General features: G+C 45.3%; 1 long non-coding RNA gene and 1 pseudogene across 1 annotated transcript; both read left to right on the top strand.

The window, feature by feature from the left end:
• The first annotated feature begins 1,667 nt into the window (after positions 1-1,667).
• Positions 1,668-7,764, top strand: LOC137346188 (uncharacterized). The gene is made up of 2 exons (XR_010968674.1): positions 1,668-3,031; positions 5,216-7,764. It is a non-coding gene; the product is annotated as an uncharacterized lncRNA (long non-coding RNA).
• Positions 2,014-2,122, top strand: LOC137346354 (U2 spliceosomal RNA; annotated as a pseudogene).
• Positions 7,765-15,280: the final 7,516 nt, after the last annotated feature.

The raw sequence follows: 15,280 nt of genomic DNA on the forward strand, positions 1-15,280 counted from the left end.
ATTCTAACAAAGCTATATTAAACAGTATGGTGCAGAAGTTAATGCCTCCGATTGGGGTTATAACAAAGAACACTTTCCTTATATAATCTGCTTTCTGCTGGCTGACAGGAAAACTAGGAAATGAGCAAACCGCTAAATGCTCAATCTAATCTAATCCCGGAATTTCCCATCACGTGATGTTTATATGACGCTGCCAATGTCAGCCAGAAGCTGAACTAATGAATTAACTAATTCTCTGACATTCACAACAGTCATTATTCCCCACCAAGAACTTCATAAATATCTGCTTTTAACTGTGTTTCCCCTCCTGCTGTGCCTTCCTCACCCTGGGCCGTGAACCGTCCCTGGGGCACGGAGTGACATAGAATTTACAGCACAGAAACGCGCCATTCGGCCCAACTGACGCAGTGTTCAAGCTCTACACAAAATTCCTCCCATCTTATACCCCACCCCTCCCAGTATATCACCAAATAGCCACAGGGAGGGGCAGCACAGCGAATCCTGTCATTTCTCCACAATCTGTGCATATCCATGGACCACTGGATGGCAATCAGGAGTGGCTTGCTTCCTAACTCCAGGGCATTGAGGCTAACTCTACGCTCTCAGGAAGGATGTAACTGGCTGTGCCATTCATGACCACACCAGACTCTGTGTTATATACCCAGAGAACCAGCGTTGTCCCTTTAAGAAGCAGTGAGGCTGCAGTCAAGCCAGCAGTATCCCATCCACACATCCAGTTATAGAATTAGCAGCCTTGAAACCACAATGCTCAAAAGCGGTTGGTTTCTAAACTGCTGCAGACCATATGGTTTGAGCCAGTTAGTTCTGCATCTAAAGAGGCCACCCCAACAGGGCCTCTCGTGACAACATGGGGTTTCAGTTAGAACAGGAACAAAACAGACACATTCTGCTTATCAGCTCCACAAGTACTACATAGTCACCAGGGCAGCTATACTATTTATTATTATTTTTCAAAATTATGATCTTTTCTTTATCAGCCATACTGTGTCCCCATTAGTGAAGGGATTCCTCTTCCACTTTGTGTTGAGATTGGAGTCAGTTGTGGCTCAGTGGGTAGCACTTCTGCTCCGAGTCAGAATGTTGTGAGTTTAAGTGCCACTCCAGCAATTTAAATGCGTAATCTGGGCTGACACTCCCAGTGCAGTACTGAGGGAGGGCTGCACTATCGGAGGTGCTGTCTCTTAGAGGAGAGGTAAAACTTGAGGTAAAAGAAGATCCCACAGTACAATTTTGAGGAAGAGCAGCAAAGTTGCAGCATTTATTTCACAACTTATCATAAAAAAACAAATGATTATCTGGTCAATATTGCATTGCTGTTTGGTGGTGCTTGCTGTGCACAAATTGCTGGCCACGTTTCCGACAGGATAACGATAACTACCCTTCATAAAAAGTATTTCTTTGGCCATAAAGTGCTTTGGGATGTCCTGACCTTGTGAAAGACACTAAGTAAATGTAAGTTCTTGTTTACTTTCTAATATCTGCTAAGATATGAATCCACAACCTTCAAGTAAATATGCAACACTAAGCCAAGGCTGACAATTAGCAGGAGCTAGCTTGCTACCAGTTGTTATTTTGTAGGTAAACAGGGCCTCTGTCTGAACAAACACACAGGAGGGGGTGGGGTGGGTAGGCAGGGATATTGATCTACACCAGTAGCATGAAACTAGCTCACAGTGAATTGGCAGTGTGTTTTACACTGCCCAATTTGCTTTTCAGGTGAGTTCATTGGAAAAAGAATCAGGCGCAGTGAAAAGTGGGCAGCCACGAGGCCCTCTGATGCTGTTGATGTACAGATTGGACACATCGGGAGTACTATGTGCATGTTTGGTCTCCACATTTAAGAAAGGATAGATTTGCATTGGAGGCTGTACAACGAAGGTTCACTCGATTGGTCCCTGGGATGAGGGGGTTGTCCTAGGATGAGAGGCTGAGTAATTTGGGCCTGTATTCTCTGGAGTTTAGAAGAATGAGAGGTGAAATTATTGAAAGATATAAGATTCTCGGCCTTTTGGCTAAGATCAAGTGTAGTATCTGTTCTTATCAGTGCTTAATTGGTTGAGAAGAGACCATCATCATTGCCTTTTGATCCTGGGTAGGCTTTGAGTAAAATGGCCAGAACCAATCTTCGAGCTTCAGGCCTGTGAGTGCGCAACACCGTCGTGAAGGACAAGGAAGTGTGAGAATAAGAAATACTGAAATGTTGTTTCTACAGCTTGTGGAAAGTTACCAAGAAGTCATTTGTGCACAACATAATGAAATCACTGACAAAGAGAACTGATAAGGATATGTCAGTGGAGACCTTAAGACAGTCCATCACTGACAAAGAGAATTGATAAGGGTATGTAAGTACAGATCTTGGGACAGTACATCACTTAAAAATTGTGCTTAGGCAGATGACAGAGAAACAGCAAGAGTTAGAACAAAGGATGTAGTGAATAAGAAACTGCCCCACTAAGATAAAGGCTGACAGCTGCAAGTTAAAACACATAATGGAGAGCCAAATAAGGTAAAACAAAAACAAGAGTTAGGGGCTAGAAAGTTAGAGTAGGGGGAGAAGTAAACAGAGGAGGAGACTGTAGCAACCATAGGATAGGTTAGTGTCATAATACGTTATAACCAATAATGTAAAATAAAGGCGTGGACAAATGGATTTGTATAGTATAAACATGAACTGAATATGTTGATCGGTGTGCCTGCTTGTTGGACACCCGATCTTGCAAGAACGTTAAATAAACTTACTTCTTCAGAGTTTGACTTGGTGTAAATTATTATCAAGTGGGCTACGTTTCTCACAATTGGGGGCTCGTCCGGGATCTCTTCATCATTGCCGGGACCGCGGCCGACGACAGACGAGAAGACGCGTCCCGTTAATTTAAAAACGGTCTTGTTTCTCTCGTTGGTAGCGGACCCGAGTAATCGACTGAAAATGATCCTAGGGAAGTCACTCTGAACGAGTATTTAGTGCGGCAGGTACACACGTGAAGTCAGGCAACTCCGTGCACGGACCAAGGTAAGAAAAATGACTTTTAAGTATTATCTTGGTGACTTATGGTTAACTGTAGGATAAGACCTTCTAAGTACCAAAAGTCCTTGAGGAGTGAATTTTACAGTCCTGCAGTATAAGACCCTTCAGCTAGGAGGTGAATACCGTAGGGTACAAGACCCTTCAGTTAGGAGGTGAATACTGTGGGGCAGTATAAGACCCTTCAGCTAGGAGGTGAATACCGTAAGGTATAAGACCCTTCAGTTAGGAGGTGAATACTGGTTAACTGTAGGATAAGACCTTCTCAGTACTGCAGTATAAGACCCTTCAGCTAGGAGGTGAGTACCGTAGGGTACAAGACCCTTCAGTTAGGAGGTGAATACTGTGGGGCAGTATAAGACCCTTCAGTTAGGAGGTGAATACCGTAAGGTATAAGACCCTTCAGCTAGGAGGTGAATACCGTAGGGTACAAGACCCTTCAGTTAACCATGGGAAATAAATCGTCTAAAAAGGAAGACGATGGGAGACAAGGAAAGTCTGCCGGCAACATCCCTCCAGAAAGTCCATTGGGACGGATGTTGGAGTATTGGGATTTAGAGTCAAAAACCAAGGAGAAAAAGACCCAAATATGATCTAAGGACAGCAAGAAGGACCACCCCTAAACCCGACGATAACGACGACGATAGAGACAGAGAGTCTCCTAAGACAATGATGACCTTGAGAGAGGTACCAATAGGAAATAATGAAATTGGATTTGTTAGTGCACCATTAAAGTCAGGAGAGGTAAGAGTGTTTAAAAAGGAAATGAAAGTCCTCGTAGAAGACCCCTGAAAATTTGGGAAAGAGAAAACCCTCCTGGGGTAGGGGGAAACGAACCAGCTGAACAGAAATACCCTAATCAAGACCCGCAGTGGCAGAACAATAATATCGGCCAGAGGGGCCAGATGAAAGACCTTAGAAATCTGATAGTAAAAGGCATTGTTGTAAACAAGTAGTTGAAGCCCCTGCAAAACTTATGCCTTTACAGAGTTACCGCAGGCCCCTCTTATGGCACAAGCAGGCGACGTATTGAGTGCGACCCCTCTGGGTGTTGAAGGCTGTTTCTAGACAAATAGAGACCATTAAAGGCACCTAGGTGGGATCAAGGGATTGATTTTTTAAAATGTTTTGAAGAATCAAAGGGGGGACTGTGAAAACAGAATTTAGATTTTAGAATTTTTAAGAACAGAATTACATGGGAACATTTAAGATGAAACAATTAATCAGTCATGTATTGCTAACAAGCTAGCTTCAGTGCTGTAAGGAGGGACAGCTTATCAGAAATGACTTCATAACTTCAGGGCTGCAGAGGCAGCTTGGCCTTGCAGCTGGTACAGCGAGAGAGAGAGAGAGAGAGAGAGACATTATACTTCAACAGCACTCTTCTTATCACCCAGACATGACAATCCTAGGGAAAAGTTAGAATGAAAAACATACCGACCAGGCTAATACATGCCCCCTTGTTAGAGGGTGGCTCAGCCTACCCTTCTGATTCAGCAGTTGCTGAGTTTTTTTATAGTTGCTTTTATATTATACTGTTTAAATGTGATTTGAGTAAATAGATCCACATAATCCTAGTGAATATAAATAATCATATATAAGTTGATCAGTAGAGAGAGAAGGTTATCATAGAATGATAAAGGGGGGGAATGTGGAAGTGAGCAGAAAGGCATGGCACTATGCTTAATGGGAAATATAGCTAGCCAAGTTAGGAATAGTAGCTTTGCTGAGCTTTGATTTTAAGTGGCAGAAACCACAATGGAATAGCTAAAAGGGATGGCCAGAGTGTGTGCAAGCTGTGGCAGCCACAGCACTTCAGACCAAGGAAGTCATTTTACCTCGAAGCTATTACAAGAAATAGTTAGGGGATTGGGAATCCAATGGGACTTCCATACCCCTTGGCACCCTCCCTCTTCAGGGCGGGTGGAAAGAATGAATCAGACCTTTAAGAAACACCTGTCCAAACTGATACTTGAAACAAGGCTACCCTGGACAAAATGTTTACCTATAGCGATACTCAGAATTCGGACAGCCCCTAGAAAAGATGTGCTATGAAATGCTATTCGGATTACCCTATATGGGAACCAGGGGCAAGATGCCAACCTTAGAAACTAAAGATTCGTTTCTAAAGAACTATATACTGGCGTTGTCTTCCTCATTGTCATTCCTCAGGAAGCAAGGCCTGTTAGCACAGACCCCACCTCTCGAATTTGCAGTGCACAAGATCCAACCAGGAGATTGGGTTCTGGTGAAATCGTGGAAAGAGACTAAACTACAACTGAACTGGGAAAGACCATACCAGACTCTCCTAACCACTGAAACAGCTATAAGAACGGCAGAAAGAGGTTGGACCCACTACACAAGAATCAAGGGGCCGATACAACCCCCGGCCGAGGAAGGAACTTGGACAACCGAATTAACAGAAGAACCATTGAAAATAAAGCTAAAAAGACTTTGCGTAACGAACCTTTTTTTTAATATAACGGCGCGAGCGCGGAAATACTGTCTGTAATATTGTGTGCCTTCTCTCTTTCTTTTCAAAAGTAGCCAGGAAATAAAATGGGTTGGATGTTTTTGTATTACCCACTTCCAATTAGACAACAAGGTGTTTGGAGTAACAGTTAGAGAAGGGAAAAAGAAAGGTGAATTAAAATGTTGTTTTCAGGTAACAATAGATAAGACTGGTAAACCATCTAACAAACTAAAAGGGACCTCTCATAACGATCCTAACGTAGTAAAAATAATAGAGGTAAAGGACCTGAGAAAGACAATTGAGATAGAAACCGGTTACGGGGACACAAATGCCTGGGTAGAATGGATAAAATTACCTCTAAAAAGTTGGAACAAAAACAATTGCTATGCTTGTGCATCTGGTAGACCGATAGCTCAAGTAGTACCTTTCCCGCTGGGGTGGGAGCGTGACCGAAAGGGCATGGAATGCATGTTAGCCCTATATCAGGATAAGACGGCTTGGGGTATTCAAACTTGCATATCCTTGTCAATAATGTTCCCTCCCCTAGAGAAAGAAGATTCAAGGACTCCCCCTTCATTTTTAGCCACCAGTGTGAATCACACATCATGCGTACATCGATACGGTGCGGAGCTAACCAGAAATATGGGAGAGTTGAAGTCATGCATAGAGACTGAGGATGTAACTGGAAGAGTCAGGGGAGGGAACTACTCATCATTGAATGTTCCCAGAGCGGATTTATGGTGGTATTGCGGAGGGAAAATCCTGAGACAGACCCTACCCTCCCAGTGGAAGGGGACATGCGCAATTGTTCAATTGGCAATACCATTCACCTTGGCATTTGAGAAACAAAAGATAATAACGAGGGAAAGGGGTAAAAGGGAAGCGATAGCGAACTCTTTTGACGACCAGGTATACATGGATTTCATAGGGGTCCCAAGAGGGGTACCTGATGAATTCAAGGCCCGAAACCAAATAACCGCCGGTTTCGAGTCTTTGTTTTGGTGGGTCACTATTAACAAAAATGTAGATTGGATAAATTATCTTTATTACAACCAATAAAGATTTATAAATTATACTAGAGATGCGGTAAAAGGTACAGCTGAACAATTAGATGCCACTAGTAGAATGGCTTGGGAAAATCGACTGGCTCTAGATATGATCTTAGCAGAAAAAGGAGGTGTGTGTATAATGTTAGGAGGGAAATGTTGCACATTTATCCCAAATAACACAGCACCCGATGGTTCAATCACCCGAGCACTGCAAGGGTTAACAACTTTAGCAGAGGAGATGGTCGAAAATTCAGGAGCAGACACTTCCCTGACGGGGTGGCTTGAATCCTGGTTTGGAAAATGGAAAGGCATGATAATCTCGGTTTTTACCTCCCTAATCATGGTTGTCGGAATACTAATAGCCATCGGGTGTTGTATTATTCCTTGTGTAAGAGGGCTGACACAGCGATTGATTGAGACAGCTTTGCCGAAGCAGATGTCAATACAAAGAGGCCAGGAAGAGAGTATGTACCTGTTAGGTAATGACAAATTGGATAGTATCAACGGAAATACAGACATTGAAAAGGCGGCTGAAATAATGCTCAGAGGATTTGAGAGGACATATGAGAACCCTCCGCAGTATGTAGAAAACAACAAGAATTAAATAAAAGAAAAGGGGGAATTGTGAGAATAAGAAATACTGAAATGTTGTTTCTACAGCTTGTGGAAAGTTACCAAGAAGTCATTTGTGCACAACATAATGAAATCACTGAAAAAGTGAACTGATAAGGGTCTGTAAGTGGAGACCTTAAGACAGTACATCACTGACAAAGAGAATTGATAAGGGTATGTAAGTACAGATCTTGGGACAGTACATCACTTAAAAATTGTGCTTAGGCAGATAACAGAGAAACAGCAAGAGTTAGAACAAAGGATATAGTGAATAAGAAACTGCCCCACTAAGATAAAGGCTGACAGCTGCAAGTTAAAACACATAATGGAGAGCCAAATAAGGTAAAACAAAAACAAGAGTTAGGGGCTAGAAAGTTAGAGTAGGGGGAGAAGTAAACAGAGGAGGAGACTGTAGCAACCATAGGATAGCTTAGTGTCATAATACGTTATAACCAATAATGTAAAATAAAGGCGTGGACAAATGGATTTGTATTGTATAAACATGAACTGAATATGTTGATCGGTGTGCCTGCTTGTTGGACACCCGATCTTGCAAGAACGTTAAATAAACTTACTTCTTCAGAGTTTGACGGTGTAAATTATTATTAAGTGGGCTACGTTTCTCACAGAAGGAGATGCACCGGTCGATCGCACCTTCTTCATCAAGAAAATCCTCTTTGATTGCTGTGGATTTCAAGCTACAGACGTCTTCTGCCTGCAGGACTTCCCCAGCAGTGGATACTTCGACGTGACGTTCCGGAACGTGGCGGGATGCATCAAGTTCCTGAGGGCGTTCAAGGAGAAAGGGGACCGGGCGCCACTGTCGATCCTCACAGCGGAGCCACTCTTCACGCTTCCGTCACCGCGGGACCGGGTGGTGACGATTCACCTCTACAACCCCCATGTTCCGGTGGTGGATGTACTCACCTTTCTCGCCAGGTACGTCGAGGTGGCCGGCAGCAGCACTGATGTCAAGGACCCCTTTGGGATTTGGACCAGCAAGCGGCAGGTCAAGGTGACCTTGAAGGTCAATCCCAGTGGAGCCATCATCCACCCTCCGGTACGCCCCGGTACAACGCAGCGAGCGGCTGACCGTCTTCCAGCAGCTCCCACTGCTGCTGCGACATCCAGGCCGGTCATCCTAGGCGGTGACTTCAACTGCATCATCGATGCGGCTGGACGATCCGGCAGAGACGACAGCAAACTGGACGCGACGTCCAAATTCCTAATAGAAACAGTTAAAGATGCCAAACTGCACGACGTCTTCAGCAAACCTGCACTTGGTCAAGATCGGACGGGTCTGCCCGTTCCAGGATTGACTTCCTGTTTGTGTCCCGTGCTGTCACAGTCGGATCCACTGACGTCAAGCCGGTGTTCTTCTCCGACCACTGCCTCTTACTGGCCGACTGTCACTTACAGGACGACCAGCGGGTTGGCAGAGGGACATGGAAGCTCAATGCTACACTGCTGACCCCAGAGAACCTTGAGGAACTCAAAAGGGATTACAAAGGTTGGAGGACCGTGAAACTCCTCTTTGAGTCTCCAGTTCACTGGTGGGAAGCGACTAAGGAGAACATCAAGAGGTTCTTCATCCACAAAGGTGTTCAGAGAGCGAGAGAGAGACGGAGGGAAATGTCCCGACTCCAGAAAAGTATGCAAAATCTGCTCCGGTTGCAGTCAATGGGGGTTGAGGTCAAGGAGGACCTCCAAGAGGTGAAGAGCCAGCAGACCTCGCTCTTTGCCACTGAGGCCTCCAAGATCATCTTCCTGTCCAGAGTCCGCTCCATCGAGCAGGATGAGACGTGCTCGCGTTACTTCTTCCAAAAGGTACACGGAGAGAGCTCTGTTATCAGCAGCCTGAAGGAAGAGGATGGCTCGGTAACGTCTTCGCAGTCCGACATACTAAGGATCAGCTAATCCTTTTATGCTGGGCTGTATGACGCGAAGCCAACAGACCGCAGAGCCTCCCAGTCCTTCTTGTCATCTATCACAGAGGTCTTAGATGACAGCAGGAGGGAGAGACTGGACAAGCCGCCAACTCTGGACAAGCTGACAAAAGCCGTCAAGTCCTTCGAGACGAGTAAAGCTCCCGGAAGTGACAGCTTACCAGTCGAGTTGTACTCGGTCCTGTGGGACTGGGTCGGCCCGGACCTGCTGGAAGTATACGAGAGTATGCTCCTGGCCGGCAGCATGTCAGAATCCATGAGGAAAGGCATCATCACCCTCATTTACAAGCGGAAGGGGGGGAGGGCAGAAATCAGAAATTGGCGGCCCATCTCACTGCTTAATGTGGACTACAAGATTCTGTCCAAAGTCATAGCCAGTCGAGTCAAGTCTGCTCTGGAGTTGGTGATTCTCCCTGATCAGACCTGCACTGTACCCGGCAGGAAGATCTCTGATAGTCTCACGCTACTCAGGGATACGATCGCCTATGTACGGGACAGGAGGGTGGACAACTGCCTCATCAGCCTGGACCAGGAGAAGGCTTTTGACAGGATATCGCACACCTACATGATGGACGTGCTTTCCAAAATGGGGTTTGGGGAGGGAATTTGCAATTGGATCAAACTGCGCTGCACAAACATCAGTAGCGCAGTCTCAATCAATGGGTGGGAATCGTAAAGTTTCCCGATCCAATCTGGAGTCAGACAGGGCTGTCCTCTCTCCCCGGTCTTGTTTGTTTGCTGTATTGAACCCTTTGCTGAGTCTATTAGGAAGGATGTGAGCATAAGAGGGGTGACAATCCCAGGCAGCGGAGGCACTCAGGTGAAAACCTCCCTGTACATGGATGACGTTGCCGTCTTCTGCTCAGATCCGCTGTCCGTGCGCAGACTGATGAGCATCTGCGACCAGTTCGAACTGGCCTTCGGAGCCAAAGTTAACCACGGCAAGAGCGAGGCCATGTTCTTTGGGAACTGGGCTGACCGATCCTTTGTCCCCTTCACCGTCAGGTCAGACTACCTGAAGGTGCTGGGGATATGGTTTGGAAGGGCCGGGGCGTGCACCAAAACCTGGAAGGAGTGAGTAGCCAAGTTACAACAAAAGTTGAGCATGTGGGGGCAGCGATCTCTCTCCATTGTGGGTAAGAACCTGGTCATCAGGTGCGAGGCGCTCACGTTGTTGCTGTACGTGGCGCAGGTCTGGCCCATACCCCACTCCTGCGCTGTGGCGGTCACCCAAGCCATTTTCCGCTTCATCTGGGGATCTAAAATGGACCGGGTCCGAAGGGACACGATGTTCAAATCTCTGGATAAGGGCAGGAAAAATGTACCCAACGTGGCCCTCATCCTGATGACCACCTTCGTGTGCGGCTGCATCAAGCTGTGTGTAGACCTCCAGTACGCAAACTCCAAGTGTCACTGCGTGCTGAGGTTCTATCTATCCCCGGTGTTGCGAAGGATGGGCCTGGTCACATTGCCGCGGAACGCTCCATGCAGTTGGACCGTGCCGTACCACCTATCCTTCGTGGAGTAGTTTCTGCGGGAAAACACCTTTGACCACCAATCCATCAGGCAGTGGGCTGCACGGAATGTCCTCAAGGCCCTACGGGAAAAGGAAACGGTGGATCCTGTCGGATGGTTCCCCGAGCAGACCGCCAAAGTCATTTGGCGGAATGCCTCATCGCCAGAACTTTCAAACAAGCACCAAGATGTAGCTTGGCTGGTGGTGAGAAGGGCCCTCCCCATCCTTCATGCATGCCCAAAGTCTCGCACCCTCCGCGCAATGCCCCCGCGGTGGCTGTGGTGGGGAAGAGACAGTTGCCCACCTCCTCCTGGAATGTGTCTTTGCAAAGCAGGTGTGGAAAGAGATGCAGTGGTTTTTGTCGAGGTTCATCCCAAGCAGCTCGGTAACACAGGAGTCTGTGCTCTACGGGCTGTTCCCAGGGACGCACACCGAGACAAATATCAACTGCTGCTGGAGGACTATCAATTCGGTGAAAGACGCCCTTTGGTCTGCCCGAAACTTGCTGGTCTTCCAGCGCAAAGAGTAGTCTACGACCGAATATTGCAGACTGGCACATTCCAAGGTCCAGGACTACGTGCTGAGTGACGCACTAAAGCTTGGGGCAGCCGCAGCAAAGGCTCAATGGGGAAAGACCACAGTGTTAGGTCCCCCCACCAAGCTGAACGGAGGGGCTGGATCCATGGGAAACCCCTCGAACTGTATCCGGAAAATTTCTGTCTCCTGTATAATGTAAAAATGTATCTGGCATGACAAATGTGAAATGGGAGGGTTGTGAGGCAACTCATGATTGTATAATAGGAAACTGATCACCTTTGCACTGTTTGTATTTTTTGACTTGGTGCTGTTTGAAACTGGTAATGTAATTTTCACAGATTTTTATGAATAAAGTATATTTTGGAAATAAATAGAAAAATTTAAGAAAGGGTAGATTTGCATTGGAGGCTGTCCAACGAAGGTTCACTCGATTGGTCCCTGGGATGAGGGGGTTGTCCTAGGATGAGAGGCTGAGTAATTTGGGCCTGTATTCTCTGGAGTTTAGAAGAATGAGAGGTGAAATTGTTGAAAGATATGAGATTTTAAAGGGGCTGGATTAGTAGACACTGACAGATTATTTCCGCTGGTTGGGGAATCTAAAACACAGGGGCACAGTCTCAGGATAAGGGGCCGATCATTTAGGACTGAGATGATGAGAAATTACTTCACTCAAAGGGTTGTGAATCTTTGGAATTCTCTACCCCAGAGGGTCGTGGATGCTCCATCGTTGAACACATTTAAGGCTGGGATAGATAGATTTTTGGTCTCTCAGGTAATCAAGGAATATGGCGATCGGGCAGGTAAGTGGAGTTGAATCCTAAGATCAGCCATGATTGTTTTGAATGGTGGAGCAGGCTCCCTGGGCCATATCATCTATTTATGCTCCTTGTTCTTGTGTTCTTGTGTAGACAAATTTCACTCCCAGCAATTCAGTCAATTGGATCATCCACCCCTCTTCCATAAGCTGAATTATTCCTCGTCATGGTGATGTCAAATAGTTCTCAGTGGTTAGTTACATCCTTTGTGTAGCATGAGAATTTCAAAGCCCCATCAGTCAATTAAACCTATTATGCTCACAGAAAGCTTCTTTTATTTATTGGTGCCAGCCGCCTGCTGTCTCATCATTTAGGAGTCAGGGAGCTGGTGTAATATATTCGATCTTGGCTCTGTTGGTGCTTGAGATCAGTTCAACCAAAATCATAGAATAGTTACAGCACAAAGGAGGCCATTCAGCCTGTCATGTCCATGCCAGCTCTCTGAGAGAGCAACTCAGCTAGTTCCACTTCCCTGCCCTTTCCCCACAGCCCTGCAATTTCTTTTCATAAGAACTATGAGCAGGAGTAGGCGATTCAGCCCCTCGAGCCTGCTCCGCCATTCAATACGATTATGGATGGTCTCATTTCAGCCTCAACTCCACTTTCCTGCCCGTTCTCCATAACCCTTCAACCCATTACAAATTTAAAATCTGTCTATCTCCTCCTTAAATTTACTCAATGTCCCGGAATCCACCGTACTCTGGGTAGTGCGGGTTTCTCCAGGTGCTTATCCAATTCTCTTTTGAAGACCACAATTGATTCTGCCTCCACCACATTGTCAGGTAGTGCATTCCAGATCCTAACCACTTGCTACATGAGAAAGTTTCTCCTCATGTCACCATTGCTTCTTTTGCCATTCACCCTCCATATCTCAGTGTCCTCTGGTTCTGGATCCTTCAGCCAATGGGAACAGTTTCTATCCATCTACTCTGTTCTGACCCCTCATGATTTTGAACACCCTGATTAAATCTCCTCTTAACCTTCTCTTCTATAAGGAGACAACACTAGTTTCTCTAATTTACATAATCGAAGTCTCGCATCCCTGGAACCATTCTTGTGAACCTTTTTTGCACCCTCACGAAAGCCTTCATATCTTCCTAAAGCGCGGATTCAGAATTGGACACACTTCGCCAGCTGAGGCTAAAACAGTATTTTATAAAGATTCAACATAATTTTTTTTTTAGATTAGATTATACAGCACTGAAACAGGCCCTTCGGCCCACCGAGTCTGTGCCAAACATCAACCACCCATTTATACTAATCCTACACTAATCCCATATTCCTACCAAACATCCCCACCTGTCCCTATATTTCCCTACCACCTAGCTATACTAGTGACAATTTATAATGGCCAATTTACCTATCAACCTGCAAGTCTTTTGGCTTGTGGGAGGAAACCAGAGCACCCGGAGAAAACCCACGCAGACACAGGGAGAACTTGCAAACTCCACACAGGCAGTAGCCAGAATCGAACCCGGGTCCCTAGAGCTGTGAGGCTGCGGTGCTAACCACTGCGCCACTGCACATTTTCTTGCTTTTGTACTCTATGCATCTATTATAGCTTATTTGAACCAACCAGAAGGTTGTCAATAAAGAGGAACTAAATGTCCCTTTTGAAAGGGGCCCTAATAATCTACTGTAACAGAAAGAAAGCACCAAAAAGTGGCATTCCCAGAGTGATGATGCACTTCAGTCCCCCCCAGTGCCCACTGGTCATGGAAAGCCTGGAGTGTACTGCAAACACAAAGTTTTCCCTTGCTCGGGCATAAGCGTGGCTGCGGAAGAGAGGCAGGCAGTTAGGCCAAGTTGTGAGGAGGACACAAAGAGATATAGATAGTGAGTGGGCAAAAATATGGCAGCTGGATTATAATGTGGGAAAATGTGAGGTTGTTCACTTTGGCAGGAATAGACAAACAGAATGTTACTTCAATGAAGGGAGACTGCAGAATCCTGTCGTACAGAGATTCTGAGCATCCTTGTACATGAATCACAAAAGGTTAGCATTGCAGGTACAGCAAGTAATTAGAAAGGCAAATGGAATGTTGGCCTTTATTGCAAAGGGTTGGAGTATGAAAGTAGGGAAGTCTTATTACAACTGTACAGGACATTAGTGAGATCATGCCCAGTGTATGCGTACAGTAAGGAGGGATCAACTTGCATTGGAGGCAGATCAGAGAAGATTCACTATGCTGATTCCTGGAATGAGGGGTTGTCTTATGAGGAAAGGTTCAGCAGGTTGGAAATATACTCATTGGAGTTTAGAAGAATGAGGTGATCTTATTGAAACATGTAAGATTCTGAGGGGGCTTGACAGGGTCGAGGCTGAGGGGGCTTGACAGGGTCGAGGCTGAGGGAATGTTTCCCTTGGTGGGGGAATTTAGAACAAGGGGGCACAGTTTCAAAATAAATGGCCTCCCTTTTAAGACAGAGATGAAGAGGAATTTTCTTCTCTCAGAGGGTTGTTAAATCTTTGGAATTCTCTTCCCCAGTGCACAGTGGAGGCTGGGTCATTGAATATATTCATAATTCCTGCATCTGCATTGTATTTTCCAGTTTCTAAAATAGGAAGCATTTAGGTAATCATTCTAGTTAACCCTGATCTGCTTCAATTTGTCTGTTGTGCTTGCACTGCACAAGGAAGTATCTCTTTAAAAATCATTCAAACAAAAGCATTTCCTCTTCCCTCTGATTAAAGATGGTTTACATTTTTCACAGCGTATGCAATCCTGCACTATACACAAACATAACAGCTCTGAAAATTGATAGTAAATTTCATGGATTGGGATTGAGATTTTAATACTCTCATTCAAACATATGACTGAATCCTTTGCCTTATAGAAGAAAAATTAAAGCAAGCACAAGTAAATTCAATTAATTTAAAAAAATCTGGAATTAAAAGCTTGTCTAATGATGGCGATGAAACCATTGTCGATTGTTGTAAAAAAAACCCATCTGCTTCATTAATGTCCTTTAGGGAATGAAATCTGCGGTCCTTACCTGGTCTGGCAATGTGGTTGACTCTTACATGCCCTCAAAATGGCCTAGCAAGCCACTCAGTTCAAGGGCAATTAGGGATAGGCAATAAATGCTGGCCTGCGACGCCTACATCCCATGAATGAATTAAAAACAAATTAGTATAGTGCGCCATCTACTGGAAAATAGCCAAATTAAGCACTCTATTTTGTCCCCCAGAATAAAGCATACCAAACCAGGTTTCGTTAAACAACAACAAAATTAACTATTTATTGATAAACTAAGTCTTAAACAATAACGAGATAACTCTATATGT

This window comes from Heterodontus francisci, chromosome 29 (assembly GCF_036365525.1).
Source record: "Heterodontus francisci isolate sHetFra1 chromosome 29, sHetFra1.hap1, whole genome shotgun sequence".
Taxonomy (NCBI): domain Eukaryota; kingdom Metazoa; phylum Chordata; class Chondrichthyes; order Heterodontiformes; family Heterodontidae; genus Heterodontus; species Heterodontus francisci.